This window comes from Balaenoptera musculus, chromosome 3 (assembly GCF_009873245.2).
Source record: "Balaenoptera musculus isolate JJ_BM4_2016_0621 chromosome 3, mBalMus1.pri.v3, whole genome shotgun sequence".
Lineage (NCBI taxonomy): Eukaryota > Metazoa > Chordata > Mammalia > Artiodactyla > Balaenopteridae > Balaenoptera > Balaenoptera musculus.
The window spans coordinates 127,724,726-127,745,278 of NC_045787.1; the positions used below are offsets into that span (position 1 = coordinate 127,724,726).

Consider the following 20,553-nt stretch of genomic DNA (forward strand, 5'->3'; position numbering starts at 1 on the left):
GCTTAGGACTCTGATTTCAGCTCACTGTTGCTGTTTATGTGCCCTTAATTTCTTGAATGCTTAGCAATGAACTAAAAAATATGTTGGTTATAATTTATCCAGGTCTTGTTAAAGAATTTTGTGCACCACATTGCTAGATGCAAAGTCTATACTTGAAGTTTTATTTCCTTTGTGATATAAGAGCTGTTAGGAGAGAGAGATTTGCATCTCTAAGTTGTTCAGTTATATTTTGTAAGCTGCCAGTGTTACTGCTGCTGTTTTTTCTGTTTGGCTTTTGCTTTTTATTATTTATATCTGGTTTTATTGCAGAGATTAAAAAATAAAGTTGGTATTTTTCCTGCTTTATAGCTTTTAAAAAAAGTTTTTCCTTGTGCCATATTAGGCAGTCAATTTTTTTTTAAAGTTATATTGGTGCTTTAAGGAGTATATTTTGTCTTATTTACTATATTGTTAAGATCCCCTTAATAATAATTTACTTTTACTCCCTTGAAATGTCAAGTTTTATGAGATAAGTAGTTTCCCACTGCTTTTTGTAGATTTCTCCTTCACTGTCTCCAGATGTTACTTTATATGTGTGAATACTATATCTTTGAGTGCTAAAAGATTGATCAATGGCAATTTATCTTTTTAGTAGATTATAACCTTTATCATTATAAAGAGATCCTCTTTCATTAACACATTTATGATATAAATTGCATGTTGACCACTTTGATAACAAAAGTTTGTTATATTTTGGTTTATCCTTTTTATTTCACACTTTCTTAATATATATTTCATTTAAATGTTATAGTTTATAATTATCGCTCTGTCTTAGCCATATTTCCATCATGTATGTTTCTATCTTTAAGCAATATATTGTTTAGTTTTACAAATTTTGAAATGTATAGAAATGAAGTGATATTCATTCACTCAGCAAATATGAATTGAGCACCTATCCTGAGCTAGGCTCTTGAAAGATTGAATACACAAATGGACAATGGCCTGACCATATATGAAACCAGAACTCTGACCCACCGTCTACAGCAATCTGTCCAGGAACTCAATCCCCTTGTCTACATTAACAGCCAAAAAGCCAGCCTCCTGTAAGTCAGACTTACAGGAAGTCAGACTGCTATCTCCAGGAAGCCAACAAAAACTTCTCTAAAAATTGGCCCCAAATGCCCAGGACTCGATTAATCACTGATAGTTTCCCTAGTATTTGTCCCCTCTTCCAGCTTGGGATCAACAGAGAAAGCCGAATATGTATTCCTAACCAATCACATAGATGCCCACTTCTAGTTAGCCTACTTTTAGCTTCCCCAGGCTGACAGCCTCCAATCAGGGTACGTCTCAAACCTTCTTTCTTTTCCACTATCAAGCTTCCCCACTCCTCTGCCTGCCTTTAAGTCTCTGTGAAAAGACAATGATGGTGGCTAAGACACTTGCTCTAGAAAGCTCAGAGTAAATAGCCTTTTCTTCTTCTCATTTAGTTGGTATTTATTTCCATTTCCTGCTGTATCATGAGTACCAGATCAGAGAAAGAGCAAAAACAAACAAAAATGCTGCCTTCATGGAACTTACATTCTAATGGGACAGTGATGGCAGGAGACAGAAAAACATGATAAATGTTATGTAGAATACGTGTAGGTTATAAGTGCTATAAAAACGAGCAAGGGAAGGGACATGGGAGGGCAAAGAGTGGAAAGGATTGAGGGAGTAAATCATACAGATGTAATGCAGCAGGACAAAGCCTTCCAGGCAGCAGGAACCTCAAGACAAAGGCTCTGATGCAGAAATGTGCCTGGCACTTTCTAGAAAAAGCAGGAACTTGGGGCTGAAGAAAAGGAGTAAGGAGAAAAGGAGGAGATGCAGTCAGAGGCCTCGGGGAGCTGGATCATGGAAAGCTCTGGGGGCCGTTGGAAGGACTGTGGCTTCTTCAACAAGGGAGCTGAGAAGTCTCTGAGCAGGGGAGTGACAGGGTCTGACTTTTGTTTTAAAAAGACTTCTTGGCTGCTGTGTTGAAATGAAATAGGGTGGCCACATGCCCTGGCTTGTGCAGGACAGTCTTAGTTTATGCCTGTTGTCCTGGCCCCTTTCACTTTCACAATGTCCTATGTTAGACAATGAAACATGGGATCACCCTAAGCACAGACAATAAGGGGGCAAGGATAAAAGCAGAGAGACGGTGGGAAGCTGTTCTAATAATTCTGGTAAGAAATGATAGTGCCATGGAAATGGTGACAGCAGTGGAGGTAGTAAGAAGTGTTTAATTTGGGCTGTGTTTTCAAAGTAGAGCCTGTGTGTTTTCCAAACACTCAGAGAGAGAGAGAGAGACGTGAGTGAGTGAGTGTGTGTGTGTGTGCATGCATGTGCGTGTGTGACATCTAAGGTAACGCCACTATTTTTGTCTGAGTAACTAGAAAATGCATTCTTCATTAACCTAAATGGAACAACTGGAACCTAGTTTTCAGGAGAAGATGGGAGTTTAGTTTTAAAAATTGTGCTTTTGAATTGTCTATTAGATAATCATGGAGAGATACAGGGTAGAAGTTGAATGAGTTTGGAATTCAGGAAAGAAGTGCAGGGTAAATATATAAATGTGTGTGTATTTATATACATATACACATATATATAAAATATATAAATATATAAAAATATATATTAAAAAATTTGCTGGGTGGAATATTCTATAAATACGTAGTTCCCTGTCCAAACTATGTTGGCATAGCTCTGTTAACTGCTTGCATGTAAACTGTGAAGTCAGGGCCTAATATATTGGCTTGGCCAAAAAGTATTAAGGTTTTTGAAAGATGTTGCAGGGAAACCCAAATGAACTTTTTGGCCAACCCAATTTTTTTTTTCCCCTGTTTCAATAGCCACTCCTTCTGTACCCCATTCTTGGAAGATACTTTTCATTTTGAAGTATAACAACTCAATCAGAATATGTTTGTGACAGTATTTATTAAAATTTCCTGGAAAACAGGAAACTCATTGGACCTTCAGATAAACTGCCTTCTCTCCTCAATTACCTTTCTTCAGTATATTTGAATGATTTTTTTCTGTTGCAATTATTTTTTTTCCCTTCTTCAGGGAGAGCAATTTTTAATATAATGGTCCTCTATGATCTCCCCCAAAATATATATTAGATTTTCTCTAAGCACCTTAGTCTTTTTTTTTTCACTTCAGCATTATGTGATTTTTCTCAAGCCTGCCCTCATGTCACCAACTCATTATGTTTCATGAATGCCAGTTCTGCTGTGGGTAACTCCTCATCCTTTTATAGGGTTCATGTAATACCTGCATTCCTTTACTCTGCTAGTTTTCCTTTCACTGTGTGTTATAGATTTATTTCCTGTTTCAGAGCATTTATGTTTAATTTCTTTGACAGAAGCAAGCAGCTAGAGTGTACCGTTTTCTTGTATTTCGTGTCTCTTCCATTCTTTCAGAGGTTTTGTGCTGGGTTGTTTCTTTTGCTTAGTTATCTTTCAAAATCAACAATTCTATTGAATCCAAAGAGGAAATATGGTTTAGTGAATGAATTGGATTGGGTAAACCTCCCTCAAACAGAAAACAGCTTTATTCTTTTTCACCATCGCTGTCTTTCTGTACTATGTCAAACCTCTTTTTGTTGTCCCTGACAATACCTTGGGCATGTTTTATAGCTTTTGCTGTCACTTTCAACAACAATAATAAATAGTCGAATTTTCCAGGCACAAAAAATCCATTCATTCTAATATCAGAGCATCAATATTCCTTCCAGTTTTAGATTTTACCCCTCTTCCAGTAAGCCTGATTCAGTCTTGGGTGCCTCCAGTGGAAAAGCTGGGAAATGGCGAGTCAGCTCTGCCACCTACTCCTCTGTCTTTCCATTCCTGGTCTTTCACTTACAAGGCTGCTTCTCGCTCCTGTGTGACTACAGAAGGGCTGCAGAGAATGGGAAGCACAGTCAAGCGAAGGCAGGCAGGGTTTGTAACCCAATGTTGATGCCCTCGGCTATGGTGCATGTCCCAGTCGGGGGGCTTTTGTGTGGTCCCCTCATCTTTCCCAGTGGCTCCTGGACCAGAATAGGCATTCTGTGACTGACTGTCTATTGGTGATGCCTTCTAACTGTCTACAGCCAATGGTATGAGGTAACACATAGAAAAATACTTAGCATGGCTTGTGTTAGCTTCTACTACTCTTAAAGAGTCTGAGTGGTACTATTCTTACTACTTTTATGAGTGTACTTTTAGCATCTTTATTTTGGTTCATTTTTTAAGGACTAATGTTAAGAGAAGTGGTATTTAAATAGGAGATCATAACGACCAGCTTTCCTTGGCCCTGGGAATTTAGGAGGATTTTATGTATGTATTTATTTATAGATGATACTCTATTTTGTAGACAGAAAAATACTTAGAGTTTAATCCCGATACTGGAAAAAAATAGGCAGCTGAGGCCCAGAGAGGGAATGAATCCTGCCTGTTCTGTAGGGGCAAACAGCCAGGACTGGAATATGGGACTTTACCTTCTGTCTTTTAATTTGGGCCTTAGGACCCAAGGTATCTCCTCTTGAGGGGAGGTGCTGCATGCTTTTATGACTGAGTATAGAGGGATTTCTGTTCACCTAATCTCACCTTATTCTTCCTGCTGTCCTGATGGGTAGCCCAGTAGTGACATATATTTTGATAGATGATGTACCTTTCTCTTAAGGAACAAACCTTGCCTATAAGGAACATTAAATATTTGTGACCTTTCGAGAAATAACCACCAGATGTCACTGTAGGCTATGTTTTGTCAAATGAGACTACCGTAGCTGTCGTTCTCAAATATGCTCAGAGGGAAAAACTGAGACCCAGTGTGTGCCATGCATCCTAATGTTTTGAGTCATAAGGAGTTTTCTGGGGCTATGAGTTACTCCCTTTTCTGGTCTCCCTGAGTGCAATACGCTGTTCCTTGTTTAGAGAGCTCCTCTTCGTATTATAATCTGTTCTGCCATCTGTCTCCCCAGTCAAAAGGCCTGTTTCTCATGGCAGAACCAAGAGGGGGCGGGGTCAGGGGATGTCATCTTTAAATTTCTTTCAACTCCACCAAATTTAGCCTTCAACAAATGATACCATCTAACAGTGATTTTGCTATGCAAAGTCAAATTCAAGGTAAGTCACTTAACTCCTCCCAGGTCCCCATTCATTCTGATTGTTCCCCTAATTGTCCTGTGTATAGAAATTCAGTAGCTGCCACTGACAACCCTTCAAGTCCTTTGACAAGGTGATTTGGTTTTTGTCCTCTACCAAAGTGCCTGTTATAGAGTAGACAGACTCTCATCTCACTCAACAAGAAGCAATCCTTCCCTACATGAAGGAGAAAAGAGCTGTTTGTGCCTGCTTTGTTTGTTTGTTGCTAGTATTTTTATCTGGGATAAAAGAGCCTGGGATCGTGTGAACTCTCGTTGTGTTACAGAGGTCTCTGCTGTTCAGGCTTTTATTCACGAACAGGAGCTAAGGGATAGAGTGGAAACCTGGCTGGGGAGTGTAGCATTTAATCCAAAATGTGAGTGGACATGGTTTTCCCAAACTGTATTCCTTGGGTCACTTGGATCAGTTATTCTAATACGTGTTTGGGCAATAGGTTTGGGGAGTAAAATACAGTCTCTTCCATTCTGAATGTCATGGAGCACAATTGAGCACATAGTAAAACCACCAAGATTCAGTAGTATAAAAAAGGAAAAAAAACTTAAACATGCTGGAAGGATGTTTTCCAAACTTATTGACAGTATGGAACACCTATTACTAGATGCCTTACAGGAGTACTGCTTCATGGAGCGCTGTGTAGGAAATGCTAGTTGAATTGAAAGAGCGTAAGTTTGGTATCTGGGAACTAGTTGCCAATCCTGACTTTGTAAACTACTTAGCTGCAGTCAACACTACTCAAAATAAGGGACTGCAAGTTCACAAACTTCTTACTGCTAGACCGCACTACATAAGGAATATGTAGAGTATCGGTCAATTACGTTACTAAGCATACTGTTTGGTTCAGCTGATTTTTTTTTTTTAAGATTTATTTTACTGATTAATTGATTGATTGATTGATTGATTGCTATGTTGGGTCTTCGTTTCTGTGCTAGGGCTTTCTCTAGTTGTGGCAAGCGGGGGCCACTCTTCATCGCGGTGCGCGGGCCTCTCACTATCGCGGCCTCTCTTGTTGCGGAGCACAGGCTCCAGACGCGCAGGCTCAGTAATTGTGGCTCACGGGCCCAGTTGCTCCGCGGCATGTGGGATCTTCCCAGACCAGGGCTCGAACCTGTGTCCCCTGCATTAGCAGGCAGACTCTCAACCACTGCGCCACCAGGGAAGCCCCTCAGCTGATTTTTATTTTTTGGTAGCAAAACTTGCTTGATGAAGGAAGCCGTATATGCTGATTTATATTCTATTACAAGTCTGACACTGAATAGTGTTAGCTGCAGTGATTATAAGTAAACCACTTGACCTTTCTGATCTCAATTTCACTTTCTCTCAAATTATCAGGTTGGAAAATAAACGGATTTCTATAATTTTAAACCTGGTAGTTTTCCAGGAGCCCAGGGTTTTGGAACAAGTTGAGTGTCTGTTGTAAACCTCTGACATAATCCACGAGAAACATAAGGATTTGACCTTCATCTCCAACTTGTAAAATACTAGAAGCATTTAATATTCTCTTACTTTGTCCTAATTGTATGACCAGTAATAACTGACCCCGTAGTTTTTCTCTTATTGTTTTTCAAAGTCCATAGATACTATGGAGAGATACAGAGGCTGATGGTCAGTGTTAGTAATGTTGACTAGCATTTGGATGGTGCCTGCAATAATGGTGTATCTTTCTCGGATGATGAACAGATTGCATTATAGACCTTTACGGCACACTCATCATCTGAAGTACAGAATGAAGATCATTGCAAGATGGATGAGGATTTGAAACACAGCATGGTGCTGTGGAAGGAGTATGGGCTTCTGAGTCATGTAGACCTGGATTTAAATTCCGTCTCCATTACGTCCTATCTCTGTGATCTTGGACAGTTTTATTAGTCTTTATGTGTATTCATTTTCTCATCTACAGACCTCATAGGTTTGTTAGGAGGATTAAATGAGATAATGCTTCTGATGTACCTCTTAATTTTGTAATTTTTAAAAAATTAGAAAAAATATGAGTGAGAAAAAAGAATACAAAATTAGGACATAATTATTCAGGAATAGCAATGTGAAGATCATAAAGTGATGGTTACAGAAATATTGGTTTAGATGCAAAGATGGAGCCCACTGAAATTGCTCAGATAAATCAGTGGAAGAGGAGCATAGTTAGAGGTTTGAGGAGTTTGGAGCCTGTGTTTACAGGCCAAGGATAGAGGCAACAGTGGAAACCTGGGCAGGAGTGAGGAGAATACCAGATTAATGGGATAGAAAGTTATAACATGAATAGGTTCTAATCTAGTAGAGGATCAAGACATACCAAAGGGGAGCTCATAAAGAGAGCTCTAACTGGCCTGGAGGGAGGCTTGAATAATGCTCAACAGGGTGACAAGGCTGAATACATCAGGTGAGTCAGCATAATAGTTCTCACCAGGGTTATCACCCTGTGTGGTAGAATTGAGTTTACTTAACCGTAATTGAAATTGATAGACTTTAAGGGGCCTGTAATTGCAAAAGATCTCTCGATGTTACAGAGTGAGCTCTGCAGAATTTTTTCTCTTAGTAATAACTCCAGTTCATAGCACTTGTATATTATATAGCACTTCTCAATATCCAAACCACTTTTACGTACATTATTCCAATAGGGCATCAGCACAGCTAACAGGTCTCTCCGTGACACAGGTGAAGAACCTGAAGCTCAGAAAGGTCAACTGATTAACACAAGGATGCACAGCCAATACTTAGAAGAAGAGGGATTGGTGCCCCAAATTTTTAACTGATATAACAGCTTTTCCCAGAATGAAACAGTGTCTCTCCCTAAGTGTGAAGGTTATCTGTTGACATCCATCCTTTTCACTTGTACTAGATGGAAATAGTGAAAGAGAAGGTTCCCTGGAAAGGACAGTGGAGGTACAGTTGATAGAAACAGCCAAAACAGCTTAAGGGTTATTTCTCAAAATAAGCCAATTAGTTATTTAGCTCAAAAATAATGTCCAAATGCCAGTGTGATAATTTCTTAGAGGGTATTTACAGGAGGTTGTGCAAGTTGAAAAATACAGCTGCAGGTTTTTATTAGTCATGAATGATTTAAATTAGAGTGGATACGTAAATTGCACTCAAACTACACTTTCCCTTTCCATGACCATGATGGACATCAATCTTCGATCATGACACCCTTTCCCACTGTATCCAGATGGGACTTCATCGTTCTTCTCAATTTGGCATCCCAAAAGGCACTGCTAAATATTCAGAACTGGCCTAAAATTCTGCCTTAACCTTTCAGTCCAAAGCCATATTTGAAACTCCATTTTCTTTTCTAGGTAATACTCAAAAAGAATTTGTCACTCCCTTTATTATGCCTGAAACCTACTAACAAGATAGCCTGCATTATTACAATTCATGCAAAATTATGTAAACATCCCAAACAACATGAGATTTGTACAGGAGCTGACAGATTCGGTACTGTGTTTGTTCTACATCTTTGAGGATATTGTCATTTCTGCTTGTGAGAAGAAAAAGGGGCCCTCCAGTAGTCACTGGTGAATTTCCTTCTTCAAAAGCATGATTGTTATGCACTTATTTCCTGCAATTCTAAAAATTAATTTTATTTCAGGGACCCAGAGAAGTCAATCGTTTCCTTTTAGGAAGGGATTTTTCTAGTACATTGTCCATTGTTACTAGCTCAGAAACCAGTTATTTGATTCATAAGACATAAGACAGTGCTTTAAATCAGTTTCACTTCTACACCATAATTGAGCCCTTGGCACTCAGTGTAACAAAGCAACGGAAGATTGTAGAGTTGTTTTAGAACTAAGGATGTGTCGATCACTGGAGGGCCTTTCTCAAAATACATTTGCCTATATTTTCACCTCCACTTTCCTTCTACATCCCGCACACACCCATTTTTTTCTTTATTCTGGTTTTCTTGGGGGCAGAAGTGTTGAGGGCAAATGTCTATTTTTGAAAAGTTCCTCCACCTAACATTCTCCCCCATTCTACCACCAAATGAGAACCTCTGATATAATAGAAAGAAAACTTAAAATTTAAGTTAAGAGACTTTGTTGGATTTGAGTCTTGGTCCTGCTACTTTTCCTAGGTAATCTGGGTTATTATTCAGGTCTTATTTGGCTGCAAGACCAAGTCAAACTGGTTTTAGCAAAAAAAAAAAAAAAAAAAAAAAAAGGTTGGGGGAACTTTTTTGGCTCACATGCTTAAAATGTGCCAGGTTGATTCTGGCTAGAATCCAAGCAGTATCATAAGGACCTATATTTCTCCATCTCTTTAGTTCCTCTTCCCTCTGCATTTTTGCTTCTCTCAGAGTTTGTGTGGTGGCCCTCAATCACTTTCCTATTACTTCACTCTGATCATTCAGCAAAACCCCAGAGAGGGAGAAAATTTCTTTCCCCAGTAAGTCCCATAAGGTCTCAGCTCCACTCTTTGGCTTGACTTTTCTCTTGTGACCATTCCTGAACCAGTCACCTGTCACTATAGCCAGTGGGAATGGAACAGCCTGATTTGTTTATTCCTAGGCATAGAAGATACTGCCCAATACTTATCTGGGCAGTTACGGTTGTCTGTGGCTGATATCTATGCTGTTCCAGATGTTAAATATTTTGTATATTCCCCCGTTCTTGGATTACAGTCCTGTTCTTAGTGTTGAGAAGAGATGTGATTTCTCTTGAGTCTCAAAAATCTGGAATTGTGAAAGTGATATGTTCCTCATAGGAAAATTACACTAGAAGAAAAGGAAATGAATAACCATTTTCTAGGAAAAGATGTCAGTGCTTTGGGTCACAACTTCCCCATATGTAAAATAGAAAAATTTAAATCAGTTGGTCTTATATGTTGCCTAATCATTTTAATTTTCTATGAAAAGAACGGTCTTTTGTAGCCTTTACTAGTACCTGTTACCCATTTTATATTGAATGTACCTATATAAAATAGATGTGTCTGCACCTCCATATATCCGTGTGTGTGTGTACATATAGTACTCATTTTGCATACAAGGCAACTGAGGAGAAGCCACCAGGGTTCCCCCAACAAATGTGACACAGCCAGTTCTATAACTATATTTCTTACTGGACAGCTTTTTTTTTTATTTGACTATATTCATATCTTAATCTTGGTGTGTTAACCATTTAAGAGGATTTTATAATTTGTGAGAGTCTCTTAGAAATAAAGAGTAAAAACTAAGAGGTATGTGCCTCAAATGCTGGAATTTTAGGTACTATAATCAGAAGTAGGTCATAACATTGAGGAGAAGGAACATTGGAGCAATGACAGGGTCTGTGCCATCATTTGGGGAAAGAGTAATTAGTTGAAAAAACATCTATGTGCCTTTGACTGCTTTCCTATCTGCCTTGCCATACTCTTGTTTTCATGAATGCCCTCTTCATCACATTCTTCACAATATCTTCATTCTAACCTATTATCAAACGATAAAAATGAGCCACTTTTCTAGAATGTGGCATCTCCTCCCTCCCTGGCTACTGCCCTTACAATGACATGTCAGTATGCATGAAAATTTGGATGAGAGTGGAGTGTTTGTTCATTTTAAAATCATAGCATTTTAGACCTTGTGTAGTCCATGTGAAGTTCCTTTGTTGCTGTTGTTATTGTCTGTTCATAGGGCTGAAAGGCTCTTTCTCTTCTCCACATCTTGCAAAGGTTTCAAACAGAAATTATTAGGTAACAATTTGAAATCCAAGCCACGGGCCCAGCACAAGACACTCCATCTCATTCATGTGAAAATCACTTATTGAATGCTTATTCTGTGTAAGGCTGGGTGATATGTAAAGATGAATGGCTGCCTTATAGAGATAAGACCTGGACATAAATCATTACAAAACAAGATAGATAGTAATATATGTCATCAGAGAGGAATAGATAAATTGCTATGAGAGGTGAGAGGATAAAGAAATTATTTTGTTGGAGAGGAGCTATGGAGTGCTGTACTTTGGCATTTTTTGGCTACGAGTAAATGACTTCCTTCAAATGTGCTCAGGCTAAAGGCAAAAGCATGTTCACATCTGATTCTGGAAGGAAGGGAAGTTTTCATGAAGGAGAAGAGTTCTAAGCTCAGCCCTTGAAAGACAGGTAAGATTCAGAATTAATTCAACTCCAAGAAATCCTGCTCAGGACTCCTATCACCTTGGAGAAGGAACATGTGGAACTATTTACAGCCATTAGATGCTTAGCTGGAGGGTGACAGCTATTTGTCAGAATTGAAAGTAGACACCCCAGTATGGATGCAGATGGAAAGAGGAAAGGCTGAGCACAAGCCACTGTCTGAAGATGCAGGTCACACTGAGGAGTGGAGAAAGACAGCTGGGGGTCAGGGAGGGAATCCTGCATCTGCTTCCAGGGAGGTATCGAACAGCTACCAAAAGCAGGGGGCGGGCTGTGGATTTAAAAAACAACAAGAGTTGACAAAATTGGGCAGGCATTATGAAGAGCAGTGATATAAGTGGGATATTTGGGGAATGGATGCAATTTCTCTAAAAATGAAATTGTCATTTCGTTTCTCTATGTGAAAATAAGTATATGAAAAGGGACTAGATGGTCTGTATTTTCTCACCACACATAGGCTCTGTTCTGGGTGTTGAGAATACAGCAGCAAAGAAGGAAAAGTCCCTGCCCCGAGGGAGCTTATATTCTAGTGTGGGTAGGGGATAAGTCAACAACAATTACATACGATGTGTGTTTTATGGCAAACTCTGTATCAGGCTGGGGTTGAATCATTTCCAAATAATCTACCCCAACTATCTATTCTGGTTCTTACTCTTAATTTAAGGTTTTTCTTACTAGTAGTCATTTAGTAATCCTTTTATTTATTTAGTTCATGCATTTATTCAACAAATATTTGAGCGCCTACCATGTTCCAGGCATCGTGATGGGCACCAGAGTGCAACAGCAAACAAGATGGATGGTGAACTCTGCCTTAAAGGAGCTTATATTCTTGAACAATATCATCTAACAGAATTTTCTGTTGTCCTATATCCACTGCCCACTGTGGTACCACCAGCTACTTATGGCTACTGAATGTTGTAGCGTGACTAGCATGACTAAGAAGCTGAATTTTTAATTTTATGTCATTTTAATTCATTTAAATTAATGTGGCTACTGAATTGCACAGCATAGTTCTAGGAGGTATGATAATCTATAAATAAATACATTTAAATAAGTAAATCAATAATACATTTTAAATAATTATGAATTATTTTGGGTGCTGTGAAAGAAATACATGCGATCCTAAGTTAAAGAAAAAATGGCAAAGGATGTATTGCAAAAGGTGATGTGATAAAACTTGTCACCACATTCAAGTTGAGACCTGAAGGATGGGAAAGAGCCACTTAGAGAAAGATTCTTGGGGAACAGAGAGGAGAAAAAGTCCACAAAGAGGGGAATTCCTTGGCATGTGGGAGGGACTGAAGAAGAATAGCTGGAGTTTGCTAAGTGAGAAGCAGTGTGGACAAGTGGAAACTGGAGGTTAGGGGGAGGCAAGAGCCGTATTATGCAGAAGTCAGGCAGTGTGTATGCCAGTTCCATAAAGGGTACCATGCTGTCTCCTGAGGGCTGCCTGGTCCCTGTTTTCCAGCCCAGTGGTCACTTCCTAATGAATACTTTTTAATAGAACCAAATTGCTGGAGCACCTCACAGTATCAACCCATTACCTTTGATCATCTGCCTATTCTGCTATGTGATTCACTAGGAAAATATCATTGCCTACCATGGAACAAAAGTTAGACAAGGCCCATACTTGCAAGAAGTATAAGAAACTAAATACTAATTAAGAAATGCTGTTTTAATAAGAGTAATTAATTATGAATGATTAGAAATAGGGTCAAGCTATTTTTTTTTCTTTTAATATTGCTAGAATGAAGCTAGCTGATGAGGTCTGAGGACACTTACTTCCTGAAAGCTTTTGGGAGGAAACATGGGGGAGGTAAAGAAGAGGACAGGAAATTGACTTAAAAATAACTTATTTTTAAAGCTATCAATCCTTGATTTGGATTTCCTTCTCTCAATGTATAGATATTCAGGCTTTAGAGATAAGTGATTTATGCAGGAGATACAGTCATTATGCAGATGAAATGCCCGTGGGAGGGGTGCTGGCAAATAGCTGTGTTTTTCAGCTGTCACTCTGTCAGCTTCATTGATTTTAAAAATTGTCAGGAAGTTGCATTTTAGAATGTAGATTCCTCTGGGGGCAATGTTTATATATATTTTTTCTCTGTACAATCATGGTACATTGGCAGGGTTCTAGAGCCCAGGGAATCACCTCTGATGAAGAAAAAATGTAAAATGTCATCATATGCTTTGTTCTGCAAAAATAGAACTTTTCATTAAAATAGCAGTATGCGTTATAGATGTGCTAAATTTTAATCTCATGACTAACATTGACTTAAATGACTTTAACTTTTTCAACTTGCCTAGTCCAGCACCAAACTTATACATGTACTCTATATTGGCATGTTGTTTTTCATAACTCATTGTGATACTGAAAGCCTATAAATAAGAGCACATCTTTTGACCTAATAATCATACCAGATAGTTCTATCAGGCTTTAGACTTGCCAGAATTCTTTCACAAGCATGGGATAATTTCATACTCTCAACAGCCCCATGAGAAGGTACAGCATGGGACATTATCTGTCCTTTACTTACAGGAACCCAGAGGTCAATTCTTTTGTGACTTGAGAGATTGAATCAAGTGTGGACAGAATTTGAAGTCAGGATACAAGCTTTTTTACCATTTGCCCCTCTTCTTGATGGAGGGAAGAGTAGTACAGATTCTTCTCTACCTCTGTTTTAACATTTGGTGTCATGTGCTAGTAAAACCATGGACTAGGTTTGAGAAAAGCCTTTGGATTTAGAGAAAGAAAAGTCTAGGTATCAGTTAGGAATCTTTGTATTACAAGCAACCAAACTGTAAAGGTCAATGGAGTTTATTGACTCTTATAGCTAAGATGTCCAGAGAGGGCTGGCTTCGGGGCTCAAATAATGAAGTGATGACCTGTTGCTCCTCTCCTTGTTTTCTTGATTGGCTCCATCGTCGGATAAGCCCTCTCCTCATTTAGTTACTCAATTCATATTTACAAAAGAGCATTCCATATTTTAAAGATGAAGTAACACACAGTGGAAAGGGCACAGGGGTGGCAGTCAGGAAATCTGGATTCTAGTCTTAATTCTGCTACTGGCTCCATGAACTTCACCTGTCAGGGTAGTTGGAGAAGTGCAAGTAGGCTCCTAGAACTACATCTTTCCAGATGGAGATCTAGAGTGAGGCATGTGTGGGGGAGGTAGGGAGGACGGTTGGAGGGGAGAGCACCTTGGCCACAGAATTTCCAGAAAAGAGATTTTCTCTGTTTGGACTCTCATGTTCCTCGTGCCCACCCAGAACCACTTACCGGGGCTTGAGCAATGAAGTGCCACCTGTGTGCCTGTGTTACCTGAACCGTGGAACAGGTAGAGGAGATGGCAGCTTGAAAGAGAGGAGTGTTTGGTGCTGGAAGTACGGTGAATGCATTCTGGGTGGTCCTGTAGCCAAAAAAATACACACCATGCAGCATTACATTCACTGATCCCCTAAAAATCAAACCTCTGATCTCAACCTTTTTAGTCCAGTGAGCTAATCCCCTTGGCTAGCTGTTCACAGAACCAGAATTCGTCTCTCTGTTTTCCTCTCAGAAGGACTCCCCAGTCACAAGATGCTCCAAGGGAAACTGGGCTATTCCAGATCCAGATGGCTTCGATCCATGCCAGTGCTCTTCATTATGTAAACTTTCCTTCTGACAGCTCACGCGGAACATGTCACATCTTGAAAGAGGAGTTTTCATTAACTACTTTGCTGCTGCCAAATGGAATCAGTGTATTATATGGCCCCCTGCCAGAATGTCAGAGAGAGAGATGGCTCCTCTGTCGGCAGCACCAGCCTGGCTCCCATCACCAAGCAGAAACCTCCTATTTTTCAGAGATCAGTGTATTTCCTACCTCATGTAGCAGGGGAAGGTTACACAGCCAATGGCAGAATTGAGAATAGAATCCATGTGGCCTGACACTGTGCTGTGCTCTTCCCACTGTACACTGCTAAATCTTTAAAATCTGAAGTGTCATTTTTAAAATAGGAATTGAGTGAAGTTTGATAAAGGTTGTGTGTTTGTTACAAAAAGAAATTTGGCCACCATCTCTAGTTCCCTCTCCCACTTCTCTGCCATATGTAGTCAGTGAGTACATTCTACTTATTTTATCTTTTAAGTACTTCTAACTATCTTGACTTTTTTGGATCTTCACTCTCTAGGCCACCGTCATCTTTCTCTTGGGCTGCTGGTCAATATCTGTAGTGGATTCTCTGCTCATGGCAACAGACAAAGTCATATAAAATAAAAATCTTGTCCTGGCAGTCCCCTATAGAAAACTTTTCAATGGCTCCCACTGTCTTTGCCTCAACTTTAACTCTTTGGCGAGGTTTCCCTCACTGCTTCTCTTGCCCAGTCCTCAGACCCATTCCCCATCATGGCAGTTACCTTCTCTATTTCTTTGAAACAGCCAACTCTCCTCTTTTTCACCTCAAGGGCATTGCCCTTACTTGGAGTGATATATTTCTTCCCATCTCCACTCCCTCCTATTAAATGTCTGCTCATTCTTTAGGTCTCAGTTTAGAAGTCTCTCATTCTGACAGTCTTCCTCATCTCTCAGTCTGGCTTAACTGCCTCTAATACTTGCCTCCACAACATCCTATAGTGTTTTAGACCTACTCATGTGCTTTCTGTCACATTAGTCTCTTTGCACCTCCCCCCATCCCTTTATGTACACATACACACATATGCACACACCACATACACACCCTTCACTGTAAGTGTTTTGTGAGTTTGGTGCATTAACTGAAGACTTAGAAGCCATGGGGAAGGCAGAACAGGGTGCTTTACCTCTCACAGGCCCTGCTTTTCATTTCTCCTTGATATCATGGTTTACCAAAATGAAGAGCCTTCTCCATAACAAACCCAAAATCTGCCAAAGGCAATTGTAATGATCAATCACACTTTTTTTCTCACTCACTCACTAAGTGAGTGCTCGGTGAATGTCAGCTGTGCTGCTTTTTTTTTTTTAACTTTTTATTTTATATTGGAGCACAGTTGATTAACAATGTTGTGTTAGTTTCAGGTGTACAGCAAAGTGATTCAGGTATACATATACATATATCTATTCTTTTTCAAATTATTTTCCCATTTAGGTTGTTACATAATATTGAGTAATCACTTTTTCTTTAGCTTCCACATAAAAGGAAGTGTTTCTCTTAGAACACATGTAGAGCAAGTCCTGTCCCCTTTATCTATAGCAGCAGTTTTCTCAGTTTCTTCATTCAAATGTATATGTAAGTGACAATTATCTGTAGATTTCAGGTCCTCGGGGTAATTCACATCTAAACTGGAATTGAATTCTTAAGAAAATGTATTTACATCTGGTGCTAAAGTTTCAGGAAGCATCCTAAGATTGCCTAAGCTGTTGGGGGTAAGCCAGGCTCTTGAGTCCCCTAGAATCTCACCTTGCAGGTATCTGTGCAAGGTCCTGGAGCCTCAGGGTTAGAAAGAAACTTCATATTTATGACCCCATGACTAGTTCTTCCTCAGATGTCTTTTTATACTCCAGTCATTCGTGTGTGTGTGTGTGTGTGTGTGTGTACACACCCTGACCTAAGTGACTGTTAATTCTCTACTGGATCAAGTGAATAACCTCTTAAACAAGTTCATTACCTTAACCCTTGTTCTTCTATAATTGGTTCTCAACATAGTATCTGGAATGATATTTTGGAAAAAGTAGTCCTATCAGTCCTCTGTTCAAGCTTCCAAAGGCTGCTTATTTTACTGGGTAAAAGCCAAAGTGCTTAGGTCTAAAGGCCTCCAGGATCTGTCCCCTGTTACCATGCTGATTTGTCTTCCTGCTGTTGCCCTCTCATCCATTCCACTCTGGCCATGCTGTTCTCTGTGTTCCTCACACAGGCCAGGCCTGCTCCCGCTTCATGACTTTTTCAAGAGCGATTTTCTTGGCTAGACACACTGCACTCTCCTACACAATTTCCACATGGTTCCCTCCTTCGTTTCCTTCAAATCTGTGCTCACATGCCCCTTTTCTCAATCAGGTCTGCCTTGATCACCCTATTTAAAATGATCACTTCCCCACAGCTCTTTCGATCTATCGCTGTTCTGTTTTTTACATAGCTCTTACCTAAAATTCACCTACTTATTAGACTTATTATCTCTCTCCCCCAGATAGAATGCAGTTTTCAAAAACACAGGGTTGTTTGGCTGTGTTTTTCGCTGATGTATCTTTATCATCTAGAACAGGTGCTCAATAAATATTGCTTGAATAAATTAATGGAACATTGCCTACTTTACACTTTCACCAACTTATCTATCAGCTTTTTGAGAGTTTATAAAACCCTTTAAGCCAAATTGTAAACTTCCAGTTAGTCCCAGCTAAGGAGGTAACAGTTATTCTTGCATTATTCACAACATGGTTAGAATTATTTCAAAAACACATCTCACAGAGAAAGTTCTCAGCTACCTTGTAAATCCTCCTACACTCCTTTGATATTTACCATCGTCCTACTCACCCCCTTTATCCCTTTATGTTCGTTCCTAACGTGAACTTTGTGATGTCATTAACTAGTCTCATCTTCCCATCTTGCCTCATACTATGTTCAGCCCTACCTTTGAATCTTTTCCTTAGATACCTTTTGAGAAAAGACTTCCCTCCACTTTTTAATAGCTCCTCATTCACCTAGCAACGTCACCTTTAGAGAGTATGGTCGTAACTAGAAAGAGCAGAAAATGCGTTTTCTGATCATTCTAAATAGACATCAGATTCTATTACTAAATATGATACATTTAATTTATAGGGTGAGCCAAATATATACTTAGAGCTTCTTCATTCTCATTATATATGATCTCAAAATATTTCTTACTGCCCAAAACTTAGTGACTTAAGTCAACAAGAATTAGTTTTCATGAATCTGAGGTTTCGTGAGCTCAACTGGGTGGATCCACTTCATGTCAGCTTAGGTCACATAATGTGGCTGCAGTGTCCTGGAGGACCTCCCACCTTCCAGGGCCTCGCTCTGCTCTTGGCCTCTCATTATCGGGGGGTCTGTTCTGAGTTTCTGTACAGCATGGAGGCTAGCTTCCTAGAGTGAAAGTGAAACTGTCAGGCCTGGGGTCCGAACCAGCATAGTATCACCTCTGGAGAATTCCTGTTCGTCAGAGCCGAATAGGGCTAACCCAGGTTCCAATAGATCTGCCTATTGATGGGAGGAGTTGTAGGCAGCCACAGTTGCAGATGAACTACCACACCTTGTTCTCAGAACTTAAAAGATAAGGAGTGCAATTTAGAATGTGCAGCTAAAGGCAGAGACTCAAACAGTTGCAGAGACTTTGGCCAATTAAATAGTATATGTGTTGGTGTGAGTGTGTATGTGGAGGTGGGTGGTGGTAGTGGTGGAAAACATGTAAATACATAAAAGGCTCAAGATTTCCAAAATCATAGCATTTTGTGGGACATTTAAAATGAAGGCAAAATCCTTTTGGATCCCTAAGAGCATTCACGTGTCATAGCATTGTTTAGTAATTGATGTGCCTGACTCTAAGTTATCAAGTAGTGGGATTATCTAATTAAATGTATACTCTGTTCCAGTAGATGAAGAAGTGTTTAATTCATTATAGAAATTTTGTAGGAAAAAAAGGGGCTACTTTTTTTTTTAACTTTTGGGAGTTAAAGGGATAAGTTTCAATTATGGGAAATTCACTTATGAGTAATAGTTTATTTCCCAACCATATCAGGGAAAAAAATGAGTCTTCTCTGTAATTTTTAAAGTTTATTCTTTTAAGCACAGGCCTGCACATATAGTAGGTGCTGGGTAAATGACTGCTTATTAAAATCAGGCCATGAGCAGAAGCTAGGGGCATGTGGATGTTCTCATTCTATCGAAAGGCAAATTTCCTATTCCATAAACGTTAATCTTACAGCTTCTAAAATTATAAACAATAGCTTTTTTCACAGAAGTAATGGTACCTGGGTGGATTAATTATTTTTTTGTTCTCATTACCTAGTGGCAGATATGCAGGGCCCATAGCACAGAGCCGAGAAAGTGATATTAGTCACGGTTTCATTGCAGATCATGGGGGAGAAAATTGGGTTAATGAGAGGACATGGGGATTGAGCACCGTAAGCCATGGTGGAGCTCACCAAATAAAGAAGATTAGACAGTGAGTAATAGGATGAGGAAAAGCAAATGCACATTCTGAAAAACCAAGGGATCGTTACGCAATTTCCCACCAAGTAGACAGAAGGTAAATTCATGCTGGAAGAGAGACAGTCTTCTTGTTGGAGAACCTCACTCATCTTTGACTGCTTAACACCTCAGATGTTAAGGAATACCCTGGTAGTAAAGTTCAGCTGCCATTTAAACCACTGACTATGTCTGTAGAATCTGTTTTCTCTAAGAATACCCTTAGAAGTCTCCATAGGTTGGCTCCAACCTTAAAGAGAAATGTCACACTCACTGTTCATGACACTTGTTTCTCCATCTTCTTGAACATGTCCAATGATAGGGAACACTCTCATATTTCGGTTTAGTTAATTAAGAATGAAGTTTCTGAAATCAGAAAAGCTTACTTGAATCCTGGACTCATAATTTATCAGTAGTGCTTTCCTTGAGTAAGTGACTTAATGTCTCTAAACCTCAGTCTGAAAAACACTGAGGGTGGGGAGGAGATAGTATCTACATCATAAAGCTGATAGGGGGATTAGATGTGGTAAGGCAAGGAAAACATTTATCAGAGTCCCTGGCCCATATTTTAGTCCTCAGTAAAAATTATTAATTTTTCAGTTCAATCCTACAGATGGTCAACATTATCTTTCCATTGAAATAGCATGGTTGAAAGTATTTTACATCCTTATCTCCTTAGATATTTGCAATAGTTCTGGTAGGAATCATCATGGTTGTTAGTCTTCCAATGAGAAGCCAGTGTCTCTGTTTGCTTTCTCTTTCTCTTACAGACAAGAAATGAAATTTTATCTTGGTAGCAAGCCTTACTAGACAGAGCTGGTCTTGGACAAAATAGTGCATGCATCACCTGTTTCTTGTCCCCTTGCTCCTATTTATGGCACCTCCATCCTTAGATGTCAAGTATTTGCAAGACATTTTCAACATCTTCACCTGCTAAAGGGAAGACTCTGCCATCAGACATTGCACCTTGGGAAGACGGCCTTTGAGTCCCCTGTCCTAGGGGTGTTAATACTTTGACTCTGAGGGCACTAAGACTTTTCTCACCAAAATGAATTCCAGGCATCAGGGAGCAGGTACAAGTAGAATCTAGGGCCGCTAAAGCTTACAATATGTGGGCAGCTAATATATTTTACAGACATTGGCTGATATCCCC

The 20,553-nt window shown here is 39.5% G+C and overlaps 1 pseudogene; it reads right to left on the reverse strand.

Moving 5' to 3' along the window:
* Positions 1–17,090, reverse strand: part of LOC118892546 — a 48,168-nt pseudogene extending 31,078 nt beyond the window's left edge.
* Between the last annotated feature and the right edge of the window lie 3,463 nt (positions 17,091–20,553).